General features: G+C 42.3%; 1 long non-coding RNA gene across 2 annotated transcripts in view; it reads left to right on the forward strand.

Annotated features, from left to right (window-relative positions):
- The window catches only part of LOC118018034, a 172,020-nt gene that overhangs the window by 93,077 nt on the left and 55,518 nt on the right, over window positions 1-23,425 (forward strand). For both annotated transcript variants that reach the window (XR_004681298.1, XR_004681299.1), the window contains exon 6: window positions 2,788-2,853. This is a non-coding gene — a long non-coding RNA (uncharacterized LOC118018034). The remainder of the gene's footprint in view (window positions 1-2,787; window positions 2,854-23,425) is intronic.

Genomic DNA, 23,425 nt, shown 5'->3' on the forward strand with positions numbered 1-23,425 from the left:
ATCCCTGAGGTCCACACAGACAGAACTCATATCGCTGGTACCCATCACTGCTCCTGAAGTAGTTCAGGATCTCACTGCTGTAGCTGTTGCCATCTGCAGGAGGGTCCAGGCCAAGGCCATGCTGAGCTGCCTCAGAAGCCCAGCCTTAGCTGGCAAATAGGCCATGCCAGAACTGCTCCAGAAATTGCTGTTGGCGCCTTAGCAATGGCCAGCCTACCCTCCCACACCTCATGGCTGCCAGTGCCATCCCCCCAGCTGTTCTTCTTCCTTAACACTGTTGCCAAAGGCTGTCCCTGGCTTAGCAACCCCTCCTCACTGTGCCAGGCTCTCTCAGGAGCTTCACCACCACCCAAGGACCCACAGATTCAAAGCTTATGTGCCCCATTCTCCCACCCCCTGCTGCCACCAGATACACTCTTCTTTATGGGGATGCTTAGCAAGTAGAGGCTGGGCCTTCCAGGGTTGCAGCTCTGTATGTGAGATTGCATATATTACTACTGGAGTTAGTATAGCCAAGTAGATCCAAGGAGAAGCCCTTGGGTTACCAGTTACAGCTACACAGAAATATTAATAGGCTCAGTTTTGGAGGCACTGGCTATGTGCTAAGCACTTAATGTATATGATTTGATTTAATTTATATGCTATCATAATGTATATGATTCCATTTAATTTTATTCACAAAAAAACTGACAGGAAAATAATTATCATTCCCATTTGTTGATGACGAAACAGGGGATCAGAGAACTTAAGTAACTTGTCCAGAGTTATAGAATGAATAGGTAGAAGAGTTAAAATTGAAGCTGAAGTTTGGCTGACTCCAATGCCTACCTTCTTCCCAGTTTAGGCCATTGATACAGAGGCCTCCTGCTGGAAGCACTAAGCTATAATACAGTGACCATAATTTTTCTCTTTCCAGTAACTCTGGGGCAGTTAATATACCCATATACCCTTGCTAGGTGGACAGGTGAGCACCATGATCCATATAAGGCAGAAGGATCCCATGACTGCTTGAACCCTATGGTGAGTGTTGGAGATTTTTGGGATCCCGACCTCTTTTCCATTTTGCATTCTAACAATTCTAGAAATAGACACTAAAAGACAAATGAGACTTAAAGTGTAATATCAGATATATTGTCCAAGATAAAGGACTTCTAATCTATTACGTTGGAGAACATAGCTTGGACTTGGGGCAGAGTGAGATTTCCTACTACTTCCCTTCCACCTCAGCCTAGACCTGGGGACTCATTTGAGGGAAAGGATGTCTACACAAAGAACTCCAGGCCCACATAACCCGCCAGCTGCTGAAGGGAGCCTACTTCATATCTTGTCAAATGCAAGAGAAAGAGAGAGCACCCCAGAAAAAGAAAAGAGCAGAGTGAGAGGCAAGTTGGAACGCTGGAGCCTGAGACAGAGAGAGATGCACCTTGTTGCTTCCTGAATGCAGATCAGAAACACAGGTATCCACCGTGCATGGGCTCTGAGCAAGTCTGAAACAGTCAGAGAAAACAAGAAGGTAAAGGCCAGCACTGTTCTCATCTAACTCAGGCCCCCACTCTCTGGCGAATGTGAACCAGTGGAAGTCAGGATCTCCCCATCTCATTAGTCAGATAAGTGACTCTCCCATATAGAGGAACTAGACTAAGGTGGGAGAGAACTGGCAGTATTTGCTCCAAAATGGCTTCCTTTAGGGAAGATCCTTTACCTGGGAACAAGAGAACAAGAGAATAGAATTCTCATCAGTATTAACAGTGGTTCATCGTATTGGGAATACTTCAAATACTTGAGGGGAGACTCAATGGGGGGTGGTGGTGGTGGTAGTGGTGAGAGTAGGGGATATGCAGTCAACAACTATCTCGAACCCTCAGCAGGTTGTATTCTTCCGTCCTCAGGGCTTAGAGCTCTCTAAAGTCCCACATGACCCTCTCTGTGGGTGGGGCCATTCCGTCATTATCTTCCTTCCATTTATAGTGCTTGTACAGCCTAGGTAGTGGATTCCAAACTGGTTTTATTTGCAGATTCTTTTCTCAAACAATTGTGATATACAAATGAGATGTGAACATTGGCTAAAAGAAGAAATTCCATAGTTGATATGGGCCCATTTGATATGTTTTAAAATGTCAGGAAAGTCTGGATCCATCTGAGGACACGTTCAATGTCAAAGGCAGGTATTAAATAGCATGAGATGTGAGATGCCCACAAGAGGAATGATTGGATGTGTTTCCTTCACATTGGGAGCAAAGCTTGTGCTTGCAGCTTTAATTCTTCTTTCTGTTTTGGTTCCTTGCTGCTTAAAGATTGGGATTATTATGGTTGTGCAAGGGGGTTGGACTGGAAGATGAGAATGGTTGTTAAAGGATGTGTTTTGCTTTTTAAAATGGGAGAAGGTTGAACTACAACGTGATTGTGTAAAGTGGAGGGAGGCATAACCCATATAAATCATTGTAACTTTGTTCATTTGTTTGTTTGAACTGAGTTTGAATTACTTGCTCCCATGATCCTGGTAGGCTCTCATGTTATTTCCTAAGCCTGTGTAACTCTGCTATTCTGAGGCTCCCCTTAGTTCTCCTTACCACCCTGCCAGGAAGATTAATATATGTTAGTAGAAGCTATCATGACCCCACATGTCTTTTCAGAGTCTGAAATGGACTGTTGTATTGAATCTTACCAGAAATGGGCAATGGGTTCAAATGCAGAGGGAAGGAGGTCACCTGATATTCCCTTGATACCTAGCAAACAGATTATTTATACCGAACAACACCATTAAAGGATCTTTCTGGTTTCTTCTAGCTGTAACATCCTACAACTCTTCACCCAGTGCTGTGAGGAAAATAATCAGATTTTATCAGTTGAAAGGTAAGAGACAAAAAGCAAAACATGTATATCTATGTATTTGAGTTGAGATAAATATTACTTATGTTATAAAATCTAATCAGGAGAATAATGTAAAAGTAAAATTTACAGTTCTGAAATTTAATATGTGCCACCTAGAGAATCAGTCTCTTTCCACGGTTTCATATTTCCATCCCTTCACCACCTTTTATTCTAGGAACCCAACTGCCGTATTTAGACTAAAATGCTCAAATATTCTGCTAAGTGAAGCCACAGCTGCTCTGTCAGAAACATCACATTAAAATGTGTTCTGAAATCATGTGGCAATGTTCTGAGGACAACTTTCATTTCATGAGCTATGAAACCAGCCCTGGGTATTATGAAGACTTTGAGCAGCCCTTGCAGTTCTTAAAGGACTCTTGGAAACCAGAGGAGGGCAGTGGCAGAGGCCAGCCATAGCTGAGCCAACTGATGTAGTGGAAAGAAAATAAAAATAGATTTTCTTAGATCCAACTTTATTTCTTAGTTTTTTCACGTTTCAAAGTCATTCATGATTCAAAATTCTAAAGCTACAAAAGAAAAGACAGTGAAGTCTCCCTTCTCTCCTTGTCTCTCAACTACCAAATTTCCCTACAGATGACAGTGTTAGGATTTTCTCAGGCAAACCTGCAGATGTATTTTATGTATATACTGGGACTTAGCATATTCTCCCCTCTAATCTTTTCCTCTACACAGAGTGGTTTACTATACATACTATGACAAATGATATCTCACTATAGTTTATATTGAGTCTCTCTTATTATGAATGAGGTTGATTGTTTTTTCCGATGTTTTGAGAGATGTATATTTCCTTCCCTGTGGAATGATTATATCCTTTCTATGGCAGATGTGTATTTCCTTCCTTGTGGAATAATCAAATCCTTTCTATGGCAGTTTTTAGTCCTTTTTTCTTATTGATCTGTAGGAGCTCATCCATACTAGGGAATTGAGTCTTCCTCTGTGATATGAGTTGCAAAATTTTTTCCCAGTTTGTTGGCTTTGTTGATGTTGGGTTTTGCCATGTAGAACCTTTGATATTTTTTTTTGTAGTCAGATTTTCCATTCATTTTTTTTATGGCTTTTGGGTTTTTATTATAATTAGGTCTTTCACACTCTAAGATATAAAACAAATTCTGCCATAATTTCTTTCAGTGCTTTATGATTTCATTTGTTACACTTAAATCTTTTGTCCATTAAGAACATTTGGATTTTAGTCTGGCGTAAGATGTTAACTATGGATCTGATTTTATTTTTGTCTTAATGGCTAGTCAGTGTTCTAACTCTAAAAATTGCAGTGCTTACCATTTCCCAACTGATTTCAAGTGCCTGTGGACATTTGGTGCATTTCTTTCTATTCTGTTCCACTATTATCTGTTGATGTGACATGTGCAATTATTAACACAGTTTTATTATATCTTTATAATATGTTTTGACATCTGATGGTAACAACCCGTATTCCTTCTTTATCTCGTTGTTTTTGTTTGTTCTTCCATCTGAACATTAGACTCATCTTTACTAGTTAAAAAAACTGTTGGTATTTTTATTCATATTTCATTAAATAACTTAGGGAGAGCCACGATATTTTAATACAGTTTTAGGACTACATTATTGGGAAGAAAAGAGCTTGAAAAAGAAGGGGACGAGAATAGATTCTCCCTTGTGCTGAATATAGCCATAGGAGAAATACAATCAGAACTTTGTTCTAGGACAGCGTTTCCAAAAGCATGTATCAAAGGCCCTTGTAATAGTAATAGGAGAAACTAAAAAAAAGGGATTCTGTGTTAAAAATGTTTGATGAACATTGTCCACTATATTGCCCCTTGGAGATTTACAATAAACAATAGCCAATAAAGACTATGAGAGAGACAAGATGTGCTAGAGGGGAGGGAAGATGCAGACCTCCACTTTATTAATGATAAACAAATACTGTTTATACAAAAAAAAAAAGACTATGAGAACCCCGCAGTAAAGATGCCTATTTACTTCTGTTTACCATGTTGCTTCCAAAACTTGTTTCAAAACTTGTATTTCTTACTCCAAATAACACCTCTTAATATTCCACAATATGCTCAGAAACACTCAGTTTGGAGATCTTCAGGGCCAATTATAGACTTTTAGAAGAATTATTTATTTATTTATTTATTTAAAGATTTTATTTATTTATTTGACATACAGAGAGACAGTGAGAGAGGGAACACAGCAGGGGGAGTGGGAGAGGGAGAAGGAGGCTTCCCACGGAGCAAGGAGCCCGATGTGGTGCTCAATCCCAGGACCCTGGGATCATGACCCAAGCCGAAGGCAGACGCTTAACCATATGAGCCACCCAGGCACCCCTAGAAAAATTTTTTAGAAGAATTTTTGCATATAAGGTCCTTTCCAATTTTGATGTTCCTTGATTCTAAGCATCAGTATGGTAAGAATCTAGGAAAATAATCTTTAGGAAAGTATTTCTGTATCCTCAAGTTTATCCCCCAGGGACAGTAGGTGATCACATATCATTTCTCCCTCTTCCACTATTGGACTCCTATGCGAATTCACTGAAATGGGTGAAATTGCATGTTTTATGCCACTCTTCTAGTCACTGATTCATTCATTCATTTGGCACTTATGAAGTACCTGCTATGTGTGGGGCCCTGCCTAGTCTCTTTTCATGAGCAAGAGGGTCCTCTATAGGAGACCCCTGAAGCTGAGCCTCCAGACCCCTCTCTTGTCTCATCACCACCTCCTCATGTTCACTTTGGGGTATATATTTCTAAGAGAAATTGCCCTGAAAATGATATTGTTCTGTATGGGAAAGTCATAATCTTGAGCCTTTGGCAGCACTGTCTGCCTTCCTGAAAATGATTGTGACATAACCAAGTCTGACTCCAGGCAGGATGAGGCAGCAGAGAAAAAAGAGAGAGGAATTCCTGCAAATGATAGGGACTCAACTTAAAACACAGATGTTTCCAAAAAAAAAAAACCAAAACACAGATGTTTCCGCAATACCATTGCAAATAGGAAAGGTTCAAAGGTGACTTAAGAAAAGCATGGAAAAAGAGTAGGGGTTCCTATTTAAATACCACTTAGAAATCATCTTTGTGGTAATTCTCCTGTATTATGAAATCTCTTTGAAATAACTACAGGAAAATGAATAGAGACAGTATCATGCAGAGGCAAAGCATCCAACTTGACTCAGCACCAGGACTCTTTTGGGCCCTGAGATAGGCTGGAATAACATCCTTTGCCAAAGACATCAGATCCTACAGTGGTCAACATTGACTACGTTGTGAGATTCATTCGTGGTTTTGAGGTGGTTCCGTATTCTTGATATAGATCTATAAATTGCCCCCTGCAGGGTACAGAAGAATTCAAAGAGCTATTTCAGGAGTCTTAATAGAAGAGCTAAAAAGCACCAGGTTTTGCTTTTAACCCCTAAAGCATGTCTAGGAGCGTGTGGGAGAGACCACCACCACTCCTCCATAGATGAGTGAACAGGGCTTTGCTAAAGGCATGGCAGAAACCAGCACACTTAGCCAATCAGATTTGGTTGGTCAGTCTCTTCCTTTTCTTCTGCCAAAATGGGCCTTTAACAGTCTGCTCTCCTGACTCTACAATTAACAAAAATTTTAAAGATCCATTAATGTGGTTTTTCCTACAGAAGACCTATGGCTATTTATGTATGTATGTATGTTTGTATGTATGTATGTAATCTCTATGCCCAAGGAGCGGCTTGAACTCACGACCCAGAGATCAAGAGTTGCATGCTCCTCTGACTGAGCCAGTCAGGCACCCCTCACATATGGCTTTTTAATATAGAATTTATGTATGATTAAAAGCTTCCAAGCTTTACTAAGTTCAATCCTAGAAACAGAAAGTCTGGGTTGCCTTAGAGCAAATGTCAGATGGTATCATAAGTGAGTCTTGTATCCATCCACAGGCATTTTCCTGGTGTCCTCATGGCCATCAGCTATTCTGTAATTTCCAAGAAACCAATGCATTTCCAGTGCTATGGTGCTATAGTGACAAACGATGAAAAGCTGAAAGGTCTGTACCTTCAGTGGTTCGTGAAGGGCAAGGGACCTGAAAGATGATCTCCTGCAGTGGTTTTCAAACTGTGTTCCATAGAACCTTCAGTTCTGTTTATTTGCTCTAATTCTTTCATTCAGAAGTGGGGCAAAACAAACTGTCTGGAACAATCCAGGGTTAATATTAGCAACAGGTATGCCTGGATCCAGATGCTCAAATAATGTTATCAACTCACCACTTCCCTGCTTTTCTCATTCTTTTTTTAAGATTTTATTTATTTACTTGACAGAGAGAGAGAGAGACAGCGAGAGAGGGAACACAAGAAGGGGGAGTGGGAGAGGGAGAAGCAGGCTTCCCGCCGAGCGGGGAGCCCGATGTGGAGCTCAATCCCAGGACCCTGGGATCATGACCTGAGCCGAAGGCAGACGCTTAACGACTGAGCCACCCAGGTGCCCTGCTTTTCTCATTCTTGTCTCTCAGTTAATCTTATCTCTGTTTTAGAGCTTTATTGTCAGTCAGACTCTCTTCCATAAAGCAGCAAAGATGGCTAACAGCAGCTTTAGGCTTTTATTCTACTGGAGGAGCAATCCCAGAACAAAGAGCATCTTCCTTCCTGATATTTTCAGTAAAAAGTCTTAGAATTGAGTCTCACTGACCCTAAATGGGTCACACTCATTTTCAAACCAATCTTGATGACTCTGCTTGGGCAGGTCTGGGTCACATTTTCATCTTTAGAGATGGGAACTGGGGTCAGTTCTGTGTGAAGAACCAAGTGGAATGGGAGAGTGGTGATGGCGAGGAGGTTGAGGTTCCTCAGAAAAGAGGTAGATTCTGTTATCAGAAGAGATTCTAGAAGATTAAAAATAGAAGATGGCCACTAGCTCCATGATACTGTCTCAGGGTCATCTATGGCAGCCAGTGGGAGGGGAGAGAATTGGGCAGTTCTCCAGTCCTCTTATACCTGCTTCAAAAAGAGCATTTCTGTTTTTTTTCTTCCCCACCAGCATTATTGAAATATAATTGGTATATAACATTGTGTAAATTGAAGGTGTACCAAATGTTGATTTACTCACATGTTGCAAATGATTACCACCATAGCTTTAGCCCACACCTCCATCACATCACATAATTACCATTTCCTTTTTTGTGGTGAGAACATTTAAGATCTATTCTCTTAGCAATTTTCAAGTATATAATACAGTGTTATTAACTATAATCACCATGTTGTATATTAGATCCCCAGAACTTGTTTATCTTATAAGTGGAAGTTTGTACTCTTTGACCAACGTCTTTTCAGTTCCTCTACTGTCCCTTCCCTTTTCCTCAGCCCCTGGTAACTACCACCCCAGTCTCAGTTTCTATTAGCTAGGCTTTTTTAGATTCCACATATAAATGATACCATGCATATTTTTCTCTGTCTGACTTACTTTACTCAGCATGATGCTTTCAAGTTTCATCCATGTTGTCGAAACAGGCAGGATTTCCTTCTTTCTCATGTTTGAATAATAGTCCACTGCATACACATACAACATCTTTATCCACTCATCTGTTGACATACACTTAGGTTATTTCCATATCTTGGGTATTGTGAATAGAGCTACAGTGGACATGGGAGTGCAGGTATCTCTTCAAGATCTTGTCTCCATTTCCATTGGATATATACCCAAAGTGGGATTGCTGGATCATCATATGGTAGTTCTTTTGATTTTTTTGAGGAATCCCCATACTGTTTCTTATAGTGGTTGTATTGATTCATATTACCACCAACAGTGCACCAGGGTTCCCTCTTATCCACATCTGGCCCCCCCCCCCCAGTCTGTTTTACATACTGGAATTCTGCATTAGATGTAATTTGAAGAAAATGATTTGTAACTTGCTGCTAAACCAGAATGTTTAGAAACCACAACTTTAGTTAAACTTTCTCAGTTTGTAAACGGAGTCTCAGAGATGTTGCATAAATTTCTCACAGTCACACAGTTAGTTGGTGGAAAAATTGTAATGCCATTGGGTTAGAGATATTTAGCTAATCAACATATTTTGAAGACCTATTATGTGTAAGGTCTTGCTCAAGGCATTGCACGGAAATACAAAGATGAATATCTCACAGAGCTCACAATAATTTAGGGGAGATATGACAAACATAAAGAAAATTCACAGGGAAAAATGTGTGACAGTCTGTATTTTCCAAAAATGTCTACAGCAATATTTCTGGTCCCACATTCTCTTCCAGAATTTTGCTATACCTTATCAAGGGGTGGATTCTCTTTCCCACCCTTGCCCCAACCCGCCGCCTTGAATCTGGGCAAGCTTGTGAGGCTCCAACAAATTCAATGCAGCAGGTTGAAGCTAAGTTAGAAAAGGCAGTACAGTTCCCACATGGCTTTCTCTCACAGGATGCTCAGCTTTAGAACCCAGCCACCTTGCTGTGAGAAAACCCAAACCATCTCACACAGACCACATGGAGAGGCCACATGGAAAGGAACTGAGCCCCAAGCTGAGTGCCATCTTCAGCTGCCACTCATGTGAATGAATGACCCTTCAGATGATTCTAACCTCTGTCTTCAAGTCTTTCATCTAAGAGATGCTGTAGAACAGAGACAAGCTATCCCTGCTGTGTCCCATCCAGATTCCTGACCCATAGAGTCTGTGAGCATGATAAAATGGTTGTTTTATGCCAGAGAAAGTAGAACAGAGTAATTCTCTCTGGATCTTCATAGATGGTTTAATAAACTGTAGGAGCGATTGCTATGAACTGGCCAGAGTGGTTTTCTGCCACCCCCTTCCTCATGTAACAATCCAGTGTCCATGGTCTCGCTGATCATAATAATCCATTCCCTTGGACTCTGAGATTGAGGCAGGGGTTAAGCACATGACCCAAATAGGGCCAATCAGGTCCCTTTCTGGGTTGATAAATGGATGATGAGAGAGAGAGGGATCTCATATTGCTGAAGATGAATGATAGAGGTAGAAAGAAGATTCTAGCTGCATTAAGTCCCTATTAAGCCCTGGTTCCTATGGCAATCCCTTTGAACATGTAGACCACTCCAGTTTTTTTCCCAAATGCTCAAGCCAATAATTTCCCTTTCTTGTGTATTGGATTTCTATCCCTTCCCTCCAAGAATCCTGCCTAATTTAAAAGGTTTTGTGGAGGAGATAGCATGGGCACTGGCTCTTGGAAGATGGTAGGGCATGGACTTTCTGAAGTGGGGAAAGGGCTTTAGAAGGGGAGACAATGTCCGTGGAGAAAGGAGCATGGCAGCGAAAAGCACTAACTCTTCAGTCGCCAGGTCCTAGGTCGAAATGCAGTCCCACCCCTTACCCATTTAGAGAACTTGGACTTTGCCTCATCAAGATGCAGTTTTCTCACTTGTGAAATAAAATAACATCTAAGGCATGGAGTTAGGATTAAGTGACACCCATGACCCATACTGGCTCAGTGCCTGGTGCATGTGAAGGTTTAGTTAAGTTGTGGCTACTGTGCGAGGGCAGCATGGAGTGTGGATGAGGGGCGACTCATGGCAGGAGTTGGGCTGAGATGAAACTGGAGCGAGAGGCTGGCATCAGACTGTGTGAGGTGGGCAAGCAGGAGTTATGGACATTTTACTAGCAGAGATGATTAGAGATGTGAATACACGTACCTCCCATATATAGATCCCATTTTGATAACAGGAATTGCATCTCAATCTAGCGTCAGTAATATAGCTTCATGAGTATACATTAATATATATTTGGATGCAATTGTGAGGTTGGTTCCAAAAGCCTACAGAGTTAGATGTCAGGTGTTCCTCGTTCTCTGCACCTACAAGGACAGTCTCTGCTTCTACTCCCTGAAGATTTTGACCTGAACGCATATGTCAGGTTTATTTCTTTTATTACCACAAAAAATGGACTCCTACACAATCAGTGGTGAGCAAATGTAGACTTTATTATAGATTTATGTAGTGGACACTATCAGTGCTCTATCAGATCTCCTCAGATCCACTTTTACCATTTTGTGCTCTGCCTTCCCTACCCCTTTGGCTTCTTGCACGCAACACCTCGTACAACTCTTCCTCAGTGAGCACTGTCCTCCATAACAGAGCCAAAGTGCTTGCGAATTGATCCCCTTCCTCCACCCCACCCTTGACCAATGACTGACAGGTGCAGGAGTGTGAGAGCCCCGCTCCCTTACCACCAGTACTTACGCTCCAGAGTTCCCCTGTGGGATCAGGCTGATGGGTTTTGCCTGGATTGTATTTTAGCTTGACTTTTCCCTCTTCTCTATCTCATTTTTCCTGCTCCCTTCTTGGGCTCCCTTGGCAGCACCTCCTTAATAAGCCCCTTGCATAGGAATCCTAGCCTCAGGGTCTGCTTCTGGGAAACTGTTTTCTAGGGCAAATGGAGGGAGGAGTTTATTATGTATATGCTACAGCAAATAGCTTCAAAATCCCCTTAGACATTCACCTCTCCTGCTCTGCTAAGAAGTACATTTTTCCTTCTTTCCTTTCTTGCTTACAAAGCCTGGCTTTCTTGGTTCTCTCCCTGAACCCTCCACCCCCAGTTTCAAATTTTCACCTCTTCATATTGCAGAACATGGGGGTATAGCTCAGTGGTAGAGCATTTGACTGCATATTGCACAACAGTTCTACCCCAACAATCACCCAAATTTCTTTACCAAACCACCAGAGTGCAACAATGTTAGAATGCTGAGATCAGCAAGACACTCTCTCCTTAGAAAGCAATTTAGGGAACATCTTTTATTTTAAGAACATGCCTCTTGGGGTCTCAATCTTTCCTCCAAGTGACTAATATATCAAATCCTATGCTCCCCCTGAAAGGAACTATTCTTACCAGCTGGGCTAATAACATTTTGCCCACTGGTGTGTGTGTATATGTACATATGTATGTATCTCAACCGAACAGTATATGCGTTGCCTTACTAGTTTGGGACAAGTATTTCCAAGCATTTGATCTCTCCACACTAAATATATATATATATTGGGAAGAGCTGAAAGCAAGCAGGCAAGCTTTTGATTGGGGGGTGGGAGAAGAGCTATATGAGCAGGGAAGTGTGGACTGGGCAGAAGGGGCTGGCATGCAATTTCCAGAGGTTCTTTTGTCCCCAGACACTGAAGCTCAGATCTGCATGGCTTCTCTCACCATGCAGGCCTGTTTGTTTTCACTGCCTCAGAAGTTCCGCTCAAGCAACTTGCTCTACACCTACTGCAGCATGTTTCTGAGACCTTTCACAGGAAGCTGCTGGCTGCTGGTGCAAACTAATGAGTATTTTCCAACACAAAGCCTCCGGTTGAGATTATGAAGTAATTTATTAGACTCCTACTGCAGTGAGCACACACAGTTCCTGCTCAGAACGGACTAATTAAAAACTTCCCTACCATGTACGATTTCAATTGTATTGAAAAAAAAAATGAACAATACCTCTGGTAATTTTTCATGGAAAGGAAATGATAATATTTCTTTAAAAGATCGCAGAAGGCTTGCATTGCTTAAGTAGACAAAACTGTGGGTTTTGGTGTATAACTCAGAGCATGATTGTCTTTGTGCAGAATAGATCCAGTTTCCCACCTTTAATTCTGATGTGGTATTTTCCCTGACTTCAACTGATACAAAGGTTAAGAGCCAATGTTACTAATTATAGGGAAGAACTAGGTTTCAAGGCAATTTTAATTTGGGGGTGACATTCAGAAACCCTGGTAGCCCTAGTTGCTCCGAGTTCAGAAGTCTCTCTCCAAATAGCCGTCATCTGAGCCCCTAATGTTCTACCAAGTAAGCCTCTGCAGGGTGCCTTGGGGGTTTCTCAGGAACACTGAAACATTCGCCCTGGTTGTTGCTTGTCACCTTGGACTGACTTCTGACCTTGAACTATGGCCACTTTCTGTGTGAAGACTAGACTGTTATAAACTGTGTACTGTTTTACTCCAACAAAAACGTTAAATAAAAATTTCACGAAGCCTCAAGCATTCTATTCAAATTTGCCCACTGAGTGACACTGAGACCTCTAAGAGCCGAATGCAGCCTATTCTGAACATGTTTTAGAACCATACCTGCGCCTCAATAATTCTAAACCAGAAAAGTAACTAATCTCAAGAGAGACTTTACAATCCACTTTTGAAATAATCAGAAATTTGAAAAAAACTTCCCCTTCTGCATATCGTATCTGTCCCTTTCACTTTTAGCTTGCAGAAGACTCACTGACTTTTTTTTTTATTATGTTATGTTAGTCACCATACAATACATCATTAGTTTTTGTTTTTTGTTTTTTTTAAGATTTTATTTATTTATTTGACAGAGAGAGACACAGCGAGAGAGGGAACACAAGCAGGGGAGTGGGAGAGGGAGAAGCAGGCTCCCCGCAGAGCAGAGAGCCCGATGTGGGACTCGATCCCAGGACCCTGGGTTCATGACCTGAGCCGAAGGCAGTCGCTCAACCGACTGAGCCACCCAGGCGCCCACATCATTAGTTTTTGATGTAGTGATCCATGATCCATTGTTTTCGTATAACACCTAGTGCTCCATGCAATACGTGCCCTCCTTAATACCCATCACCAGGCTAACCCATTCCCCCACCCCCTTCCCCTCTAAAACCCTGTTTGTTTCTCAGAGTCCATAGTCTCTCATGGTTCATCTCTCCCTCTGATTTCCCTCCCTTCATTTTTCCCTTCCTTCTAATGTCCTCCATGTTATTCCTTATGTTCCACAAATAAGTGAAACCATATGATAATTGACTTTCTCTGCTTGACTTATTTCACTTAGCATAATCTCCTCCAGTCCCATCCATGTTGATGTAAAAGTTGGGTATTCATCCTTTCTGATGGCTGAGTAATATTCCATTGTATATATGGACCACATCTTCTTTATCCATTCATCTGTTGAAGGGCATCTCGGCTCTTTCCACAGTTTGGCTATTGCAGACATTGCTGCTGTGAACATTGGGGTGCATATAGCCCTTCTCACTGACTTTTCTTAAGGAACATGATTCTTCTTTGCCTAGCAGGCAATATACTCTGCCTCCATTTTAGACTATTTTGGAGGTCTTTGTGTTTATTCTGTGACAGTGGATGTTGGCCACTGTACTAATTCCCCAGAGTTCAGCTAAGATGGGGCTGTGACATTTCATAAAGCTTTACTGGAGAATAGGGTGTTGGAGGGAATGATACAGGGAGTTAGGGATGCCTTAAAACTGGACACCACAGGAAAAAAAAACCCAAAACAACTGGACACCACAGGTATCTTTTCTCAAGTCCTTTGGCCATGCTATCCCACAGAGATCCCTCTTGGTTATCCCAGCCTGTGACCTTGCTGCTTAAGCCAGTTTGTATTCCTACAAAATGAGTGCTCTTGCCAAGTTCCTGCCTATCTGATCCAGATCCCTGACACTCAGGGAAACACCCCATTTCATCCTCACTCTCAGTCTACGACCAGTCTCTCAGTAGCATGATAACCTTGGGAATGCCTCTCTATCATCAGTAAAGACTACCACTTATATTTTCATGTGGAGTAGTTTGGATCCTCACTATCTCCGTAAGCGCTTCATTGGACTGAGGATCATAGCTTCACTTTTTCATAAAGGATCATTAAAGTCTTCCAGAAATGAAGAAATCGTGTGCCTTCAGGGGTGAATCTCAATGTCCATCTTTAAAGGACAAGAAACATTGTTGATGGTTTAAAAAAAAAATCTGTCCTCCTCTCTCCCTCCCCTCCCCTTTAGAGTGTAGTTGAGAGCATCTCCTTTACGCTTACAGAGTCATTTGCTTCTATTGTTTGCCAGGTTCAGTACCCAGAACTGAACAGGCAGAGAAAACTAAGGCACAATCCTTGTTCTCAAGAAGCTCATGGCTTATTAAAGGACTTTCAGTGACAATAGAGGGATAAGAATAGAGATTGCAGGTGTAAAATGAAGAGACAAAAAGGAGCAGGAGAGTCAGGAAAGACTTCCAGGAAGAGGTGGCACACCAGTGGGTTTTAAAGCACAAATAAGAATTTACCAGATGGATGAAGTGGGAAAAGCATCAGGTGGAGGAAATAAGAGCAAAGATATAGTGGCAAGAGCTAGTATGGAATATGGAGATGATGAAAGATGGATAAATCTAAAACACAGATTAAATGCAGGGGGAATGGGAGAAAATATAAGGGTTGGATCCCTCCTGGATGTTACTCCACAAGTGATGAGGAAAGTTGGAAGCATTTTGTGGAGGTGGGGGTGGGGAAATGGAGGGAGGTGGAGGTGGGGATGGGGATAGGTGGAGGCTGACATGATCAGATTGGTGTTTTAGAAAGATCACACAGAGATTTTTTAACTAGATTTTTTAACTAAAGAAATAGTGTGGGTGAAGATTGCTGAGACCTCAGTGGTGAAGGAAAAGGAGTCCAGTGGGACAGCGATGTTTCTGATGGGCCAATGGTGGTGCCACCAGCTAAGACTGGAAGTACATGGAGGAAAACTGGTTTGTTGGTAGGAAAGTGGGGGGAAGTGAGAAGGAAGGGTCAGTAGTTGTCAAATGATGAATTCTGGTTTGAGAACATCCAGACTTCTGAAGATGACTGGTTAGTAGTTGGATATACAGGTCTGAAATTCAGCACCAATACATGGAAAGATGGTATAGACTTTAGGTGATAATTATCATCATGAAAGGACATTTTCTTTTTAAAGATTTTTATTATTTATTTGTTTGACAGAGAGAGATAGTGAGAGATAGTGAGAGCAGGAACACAAGCAGAGGGAGTGGGAGAGGGAGAAGCAGGCTTCCCGCGGAGCAGGGAGCCCGATGCGGGGCTCGATCCCAGGACCCTGGGATCATGACCTGAGCCGAAGGCAGACGCTTAACGACTGAGCCACTCAGGTGCCCTGAAAGGACATTTTATACTCCAAGGAGAAGTGTAGAGTGAGAAAAGAAGGGAGAAAGTGTAGAGTGTAGAGTGTAGAGTGAGAAAAGAAGGGAGAAAAGAAGGGAGAAAGGGAGAAAGAAACTAGAATCCTGAGATGTGGGACAGTGGTGGCTATAAGGTATTCATTTGTTTCTTGGTGAGAACCAGAAATAATAAGGTACAGTCACTCTCTGAGCCTCTTGACAAAGACTAAGTCCCACTTTTTCACATTTCTGTACATTGATTCCAACAATCTCTAATGCTCCTGGTGTCCCCCAGAAACATCCATTTTTTGTAATTTCAACAGAGCAGTGACCTAGAATCATGCCAAATCCTATGGTACAAAATAGAACAGGGACTTGATGTCATGAAACTAAGTGATGGCCAGCTAGCCTGGCTCCAGTGGCTTCAAAGATTAAAGATTGGGAAAGGTCCTCACATGGCATTTTCAGGCGAGATGGGAGTTTTCCAGCCCCTGTAATATCTGATCTGGCATCCCACGATCCCATAGCATTTCTGATTTGAAACGTCTTCATTGCTAGACGCTGGCAATGACAAATGTCTTTTCTATCTCCGAGCTTTGCTAACGGACAGAGATGACCCTTTACAAAGAGAGCTGTCTCAACTGGTACTTCTGCAGACAAAGGAGTGCATAGAGAGGTCACAACTGCTTTCTAAAACCTGTCACCGTCTCCCTAGGCAGTTCTAGGGTGAAGTATAAAGTCATTTTAACCTTTGTATGTTTATGGGCCTCTTGTCGCCCATGAGACAGGCAGAAGCACAGTACTACATGTCATACCTGCCAGAAGTCCTGTGGGTAAATCACTAAACACCCTGTAGGCCCTCTAGCCCTCGGTTTAGACTCAGCTTTTGGTTGGACAAACCTTAGAGATCATCTAGTGCAACTCCCGAGGCCAATAGTTACCAGGTGCTTACTTGCTTGGATAAAAGTAATGCATTATCAATAAAATATGAAAGCTTTGTTAGAGATGTCCTTTTTTCCTTTGTGAATTAGAACAGACTCAAAATTATGCTACAATAATGTCTCTCTCACTCATGTTCTTTTTTTTTTTTTTTTTTTTTAAAGATTTTATTTATTTATTTGACAGTGAGAGATACAGCGAGAGAGAGGGAACACAAGCAGGGGGAGTGGGAGAGGGAGAAGCAGGCTTCCCGCGGAGCAGGGAGCCCAATGCGGGGCTCGATCCCAGGACTGTGGGATCATGACCTGAGCCGAAGGCAGACACTTAACGACTGAGCCACCCAGGCGCCCCTCTCACTCATGTTCTGATAGGCTTTTTGGATAGGGGAGAAGGGGTATTACCCTACAGTTATTCCAGTAGAAACCGAGCATAACTTACAACCCACATGCTCTATGTAGTCACTGTTAGCAGTGCGTGGGGCACTAAAACTTCATCCATTTTGTGTTGTTTGAGAACATTTAAGAGGCTAACCTTCAAACCCACTTCATCACCTCAGGATGCTGGATACCTCCAGCAGTGGGGAATTTACTACCTTACCAGATGACTTATTCTGCATTTAGACATCTCTCATTGCTCAAGTGTTTTCTGTTCCTATATCAGACCCGGTTTGACCTATTGGGGCTGTATAGAGTAATTCCAACTCTACTCCTGGATGATTGTCTTCAGTATCTCAGGAGGTTTTTGAATGTTTTCCCAGGTGTAGTCTGACCTGGTCCGTGACGTGTTCTACATGTCAAGAGCTAGTTTCAAATTCCCACCTATCCTGTTTGCACCATCAAAATGCAAGTCAATTTGGCAATATCTTTCTTAGTGAGTAGTGTCCAGAATTGAACACTCTGCCTCACACAGGCCCATAATTTCTTATCTTACTCAAATAAGGGAGGATAATACTGTCTTCCCTAAGAAACAGCTTGAATCCTGATCATAAAAATGTGTTAAGTCTGTGATTTTAGTATCTGAAGCAGAGGAGCATTAATGGGAAACTGAGACCTACCACCTCCAACACTTTACACTCACCTTCCAGGAGTACATGCTTTGCCCATCTTCTTCCCTGCCACCCTCACTCATCCCTTCTCCTCTATATCAGAACTGCTGCCCTGCAGGGTTGGACTAGAGGATCTTTGAGAGATGTTCAGTCTATCTCTGAAACTGAATGTTAGAGCTTACATTTAGGAACTTTGAGAAGGATGAAACTCCTGATAATAAGGTTTGCTTGGAAAACATTCAGTTTTTCTCAAGTAGAGGGAGGTGCTGCCTCTCAAGGGGACCTTTGAAAATGTGTGTGAGCAGTTTTAGTTGTCACAATGATGGGAGGCAGGTATCACTAGTATTAGAGGCATGGATGTGAAATGTTTTATAATGCTCATGAACATTTTATAATGTTTCACCCAAGGAAATATTGTCCCATCCCAAATTCCAACAAACACAAATGGAAGGGGCCCAGAACTAAGTCCAAAGACCAGATCCTAGTCCTGTTCTTGCTCTTACTAGCCTCATCTTTCTCATTTGTAAAAAGGGTGAAAACACAAAGCTGTTATGAAGACTAAGTCTCAAGCATTTAATCAGATTGTTGTTAAGGACTCTTGACTACTCAAGACTCATTCTCCTTTCAGCCCATGTGGTTTGGGTGGGCCTGGCCCCACATCTGCTTAGAGGAGGGGCATGTGACCTAGGGTTATCAGTCAGCTAATTCCATTCCATGGCTCAGTGATTGGCTCATGAGAGAGTATGTGATCATTACTCAGGCCAAGGATAATCAGCCCCCAATTTTCATTAAAACCTGTGGGAAAAGAGAAGCTCTATTCTCAGGTCAAATCAGGCCTTGGAATATTTGAGCCAGAAACTGTGAGTGGCTACCATGATGGAGCCTGAGAGTGATGCTACCCCAGCATAAGGCAAAGCTAAGAGATTGAGAGAGGGGACTGGTGTACATTATTCAAGCCCCTGGATAAAGCTAAAGCTGGATAAGTTATGTAAGACATATGTAAGACGTAAGACGTTATGTAAGACATATGTTTCCTTTGTTAGTTAAGTCAGATTGAGTCACTTACAACAGAAATAATCCTGATTTACCCAGCCCCTGTCTCTATCTGCCTTGAATTACAGTTATTAGTTATCTCCTCCATGTGAATCCAAGCTCCTTAAAAGTAGTTATCTTTGAACCCTCCCAACTAGCCCAATAGTAGATATTAGTGTAGTATAAAGAAGCATCCCCAAAATATTTGATGCATGAGTAAAAGGAAATAAAATGATATATATACGAAAGAGTTCTGCTGACTTTCAATTATTTTACAAATGAATAGCATATTATGTGTATCAAAGTTCTCATGAATATTTCCTTCTTTTTTTTAATGAATATTTCCTTCTAAAATCTTTGTCTAGTGAGACATTCTAGAGCAGTAAGATTAGTATGTAAGCAAAGGCATTGCTCACCCAGTTTGGTTTTCACATTTGTCTCCATTTAAGCTTTGTACCAATGCAATCTGTCTTCACTGTTGTGTCCCTAATAGTTTACCCCATTAGACTTAGTGTCTCCAGTGTCAAGACCTTTTCTGTTTTATCTCTGTGTCTTCAGTGCACATGGGAGGTTGAGCTCCTCTCCTTTATCAGTCCTCTCCAAAGCAGCCTCTTACTGCTGTGGGCTTTCAAGGTGGCTGGGTTGCCAGAAAAGTATATTTCTGTGGCCCAGTGGTCCTCCTTGGGGACTTGTAGTGTGTCTTTAACATTCATTCAGAAGGCATTCATAGAGTATTTAACAATGTGCTGGGCATTGTCTTTGAGGATTCATGCTCTTGTAGCATTCACAGACAAGTACATAGACAATTATAATGCAGTCTGATAGACACTAGACTGGGGGGAAATAAGGGGTATTATGGGAGTAAACAAGAGTTGCTAGGCTGAAGTGAATCAGGGAAATCTTCCTGGAAGAAGTGGCATTGAAGCTGAGGCTTAATGAGTAAGTAGGAATTAGTTAGGCAATGAGTAGAAAGGAGAGCCTCCCAGTCAAAGGGAATTGCAAAGCCCAGTGGGTCAGTGGGGTGGGGGAGCAGATGTGTTCGGGAAGCCAAGCATGGCACAGACTGGCTGCAGCGTGTCTGTAGATGCGGTGCCACTACCCTTTCCTTTGGCTCAGGTCTCCTTTCCAGCCTGACCCGGTGATGCTCTTTTTTTGCCTTATTCAGTGGTTTTTTGTTTGTTTGTTTGTTTTTTGTTTTTGTTAAACCTATTCACTTCAACTAATATCAGGATGCCAGGCAGTTGTGCCCAGCTCTACTGGGCCAAGGACCTGGCTGGAGTCCTTTCTTTTATTCTTTTCAGAATTCACTGATTAACTTCTCTGGAGGAATTCAAGCCTCAACAGAGTATAGGCTGACCTACCTACCTTAAAATCAGGTCTTGGATGATTGCAGTCACCTCAAAGATGATTCTGTGTGTTTTTTGAAAAAAGATACCTAGGACTTAGGGGCATTAAGGTCTGGGGTGGGAGGGATAGAGACAAGAAGTGATGTGTGTGTGCGTGTGAATGTGCATGTGTGTGTGTGTGTGTATGTGTTGGGGAGTTTGGGGAAGGTAGGGCTTGCCGCTGGCTCATTCATTCATTGTAGATTCTTATCTCCATATTGGACAGCTTTGGAAGCCTCCTGAAAACATCAGTCAGATGAGTGGGGTTTTGGCAACTCATGGCCTTATAGGATTTATATTCCTTTAGTGGTGGACATTGAAATTGAGCCTCCTCACAAATGGAGTCACTACTCTTTGCTCTTTAATGACGCACCATTCCCCCATCTTCCACTTGGGGGTGCCATTCCTAAATTCTGTTTGGGTTTATGGCTCTGCTTTTAAAACTTTGGGAATGTTCCTCCTGGCTGGGAAATATGGTAACAGCCCTGGGGGTCTGAGAGGCAAAACCAGAAGTAGCTTGCCACAAGTAAGAATTTCCTAAAGTTTCATGTTTTATCTTTACATTTTGTGCAAATTCATATTCTCCCTCCCTCGGATAAGTGCATGTTTGCTTTAATGAAAACAGTGTTTTAAATTAAATTATCATTGAATAAAATTGGCACTTCAGAGCATGTGCTGTGTTTATGCGGCTTCTTAATGACTCTAGGCGTGCTGTCTTGTGTATAATCTCCACTTTGAGAAATGGGGGCTTTTAGGTTACATGGATCTGGGTCACTAGATATGTGACCTTGCACAGATTACTTCACCTTCCCAAGTATGTTTTTTTTCATCTAAAATATGAAAACAATGAAACTTAGATGTCAGGATTCGTGTGAGGATTTTATGAAATAAAATATCTGAAGTGGCTGGCCCACAGTAGGTACTCAAGAAATATTAACAGTTCCGCTGTTACTAGGAAGATCTCTGTCAGGTTTCCGTTTCCAGAGTTCTGTGATTTTGACTCAGCTGGCTGAGAAGGTGACCCCATGGGACATTTGCTACTAGAGGGCTTTTCAGGAGAAAAAGTATATGTCATTGCCGGGTGACATAGCTGATGACATTGCCGATTGAAAGTAAACTGTATGGAAAGAGGAGATGTGATGTGGTTTTAGGGCTTATCATAGTCTGTTTTCCTATTTCTAGGTCTTTCTGAAATGTGAAAATTGGTAATTGGGTGACGCTCACAGTGTCCCATCTACTCTCTGGGCCCCCTTGTCATGTGGCAGCGGCAAATGAGTCACTGGCCAAGAGAGAAAGTCAGAACCTGACAGCTCTCCCCTTCCCCGGGCTCACCTTTCAGTCCCACTGCTGAAAAAGATTTAGGCCACGGTCACTGCCTAGACTAATGAGTCTGTCTCGGTATGTTATAGCAGTCTTAGGAAATTTCCTTCTAAGTTCTGGAGTGATAAATGAGATGCCTAGATCCCAATTAAAAAGGAAATATCACATATGATTCCAATCATTAATGTAAAAACTCAACTATTAACTTTAATTTTGAATATCCAGCTGTTTTCTGGGGGAGGGGGGAAGCCTTCTAGTCATATGACTAGAAATACTATGACATAGTATTGACATAGTATGCATATGACATAGAAATACTTTTCTATGACTTATCCGGCTCAGAGTACAGCAGGACCTGGATTGCAGGTGAACACATGGGTAAGGAGGGGTGTGATAAAAACCTACCAGGGAAGTATGTACAGGTACACAGGCGAGGGAGTTATGTTATGTGGAGGCTTCAGCAAGTCTTGGCAATAGAGGTGGTATTCAAGCTTAGGATTCAGATTCAGAAGACTGGGTGCAGCTCAGGCCTGACTGGTTTTTTTTCGTTTGTTTGTTTTGTTTTTTTCACAGTGTCTCCAGCAATTCTGATGCACAACCAGGGTTGAAAGTCCTGGCAGACATTTGCACTTCTGTTTCGAGCATTTGCCTTTGTGGGTTGTGAGCCCCTTGGTGGTAGGGTCTTGCTCTCTCTCTCTGCTCAGCACCATTATTGCAGTCAGCTGGAGCCTGACCCCAAGTCCAGAGCTGTGTCTGTCCCCTGGGTGCCTGTAGTGAGGAACCTCAGACTCCAGAATTTGGAAGAACTCTATGTCATGTGTTCTAAAAGTTAGAAACTCAAAGATTCCAAATATCTGTAGTTTTATTGCCTCAGTGCCATACCCCCGTCCTTCTTCTGAAGGAATGCAATGACTCCTTTTCTTTCCAAATGTGTATCTGAATCTCTTATCAGATGTGCATTCTATCTTTGTTTACTATTATTTCCCTGGATTTAAAAATATACCCTTGAGTCACTTTTCAAGTGCAACATGTAAGTTTGTTTGCTTATGAACACAAGGGCCTCTCCCCTCTATGAATCCCAAAACAATTCTAGAAAGGAGAAAGGGGTAGATACTGGGTAATGCTCAATATAAAAAGGGGGACCCGGGAAACACTGGTGTGTGCAGAACTGAGCTGAAGTGAAGCAGGCATCCAGCTTCAGGCTGATACATGCTTCTGTCATTTCTTCTGGCACGTAATTTAAGTAAGTGCAAAAGCCAAGTTCCAAAACTTTCCGAATCTGTGGTCTCATCTCTACCACCACCGCTCTGCTTCTAAGTAGGAACCCCACAACTTTTGATGAATGAATGACTGCAGAAACAAATGAAGTATAACCCTGAATGGCTACATTCAGACTCCTTTTGTCTGTGCCAGAAAAAGTGTTAAACCCACCTTGGAATGGAAGGACCTGGTGTAGGAAGCTGATGTCAACATCAGATAACAGCAGAGGGAGGTTTTTCCTAGGCCCCCAGAGGAAAGGTGCTGTGGGTGGAGAAAAGAGACACTGGGCATTCTGGGTGGGCACACTTGGGAGGTTTGCCTCCTCTGAAATGGAGGATTTGCTCTGTCAGCTGACCTCGGGGAAACAAGTAAACGAAGCACCCAAAGGAGGAGGGGGCAAGCATTGTTCTTGAAGAGGTGATACTCTGAAGCAGTTAGCAGAGTTCCCGGCAAGCTGGAAAGCGGGCTTCCTGTGTTCCTCCTCACAGTGAAGCTCAGGATGGTGCTCTCTCTCCTCGGGGGACATGCGTGTAGCTGAAGCAGCCCAGCAGGACCCCGGTTTCTCTTTGCTGTCTACAGCATGTGCATGTCCATCTTTATTGTTGTTGTTGTTGTTTTTAATTCATTTAAGACACAGGGGTACAAAGAGAGAGAGAGAGAGAGAGAGAGCGCATGAGCAGGGGGAGAGGCAGAGAGAGAGGGAGAAGCAGGCTCCTCAC

Source organism: Mirounga leonina, unplaced genomic scaffold, assembly GCF_011800145.1.
Source record: "Mirounga leonina isolate KUSES-001 unplaced genomic scaffold, KU_Mleo_1.0 Mir_170, whole genome shotgun sequence".
In the NCBI taxonomy this organism is placed as follows: domain Eukaryota; kingdom Metazoa; phylum Chordata; class Mammalia; order Carnivora; family Phocidae; genus Mirounga; species Mirounga leonina.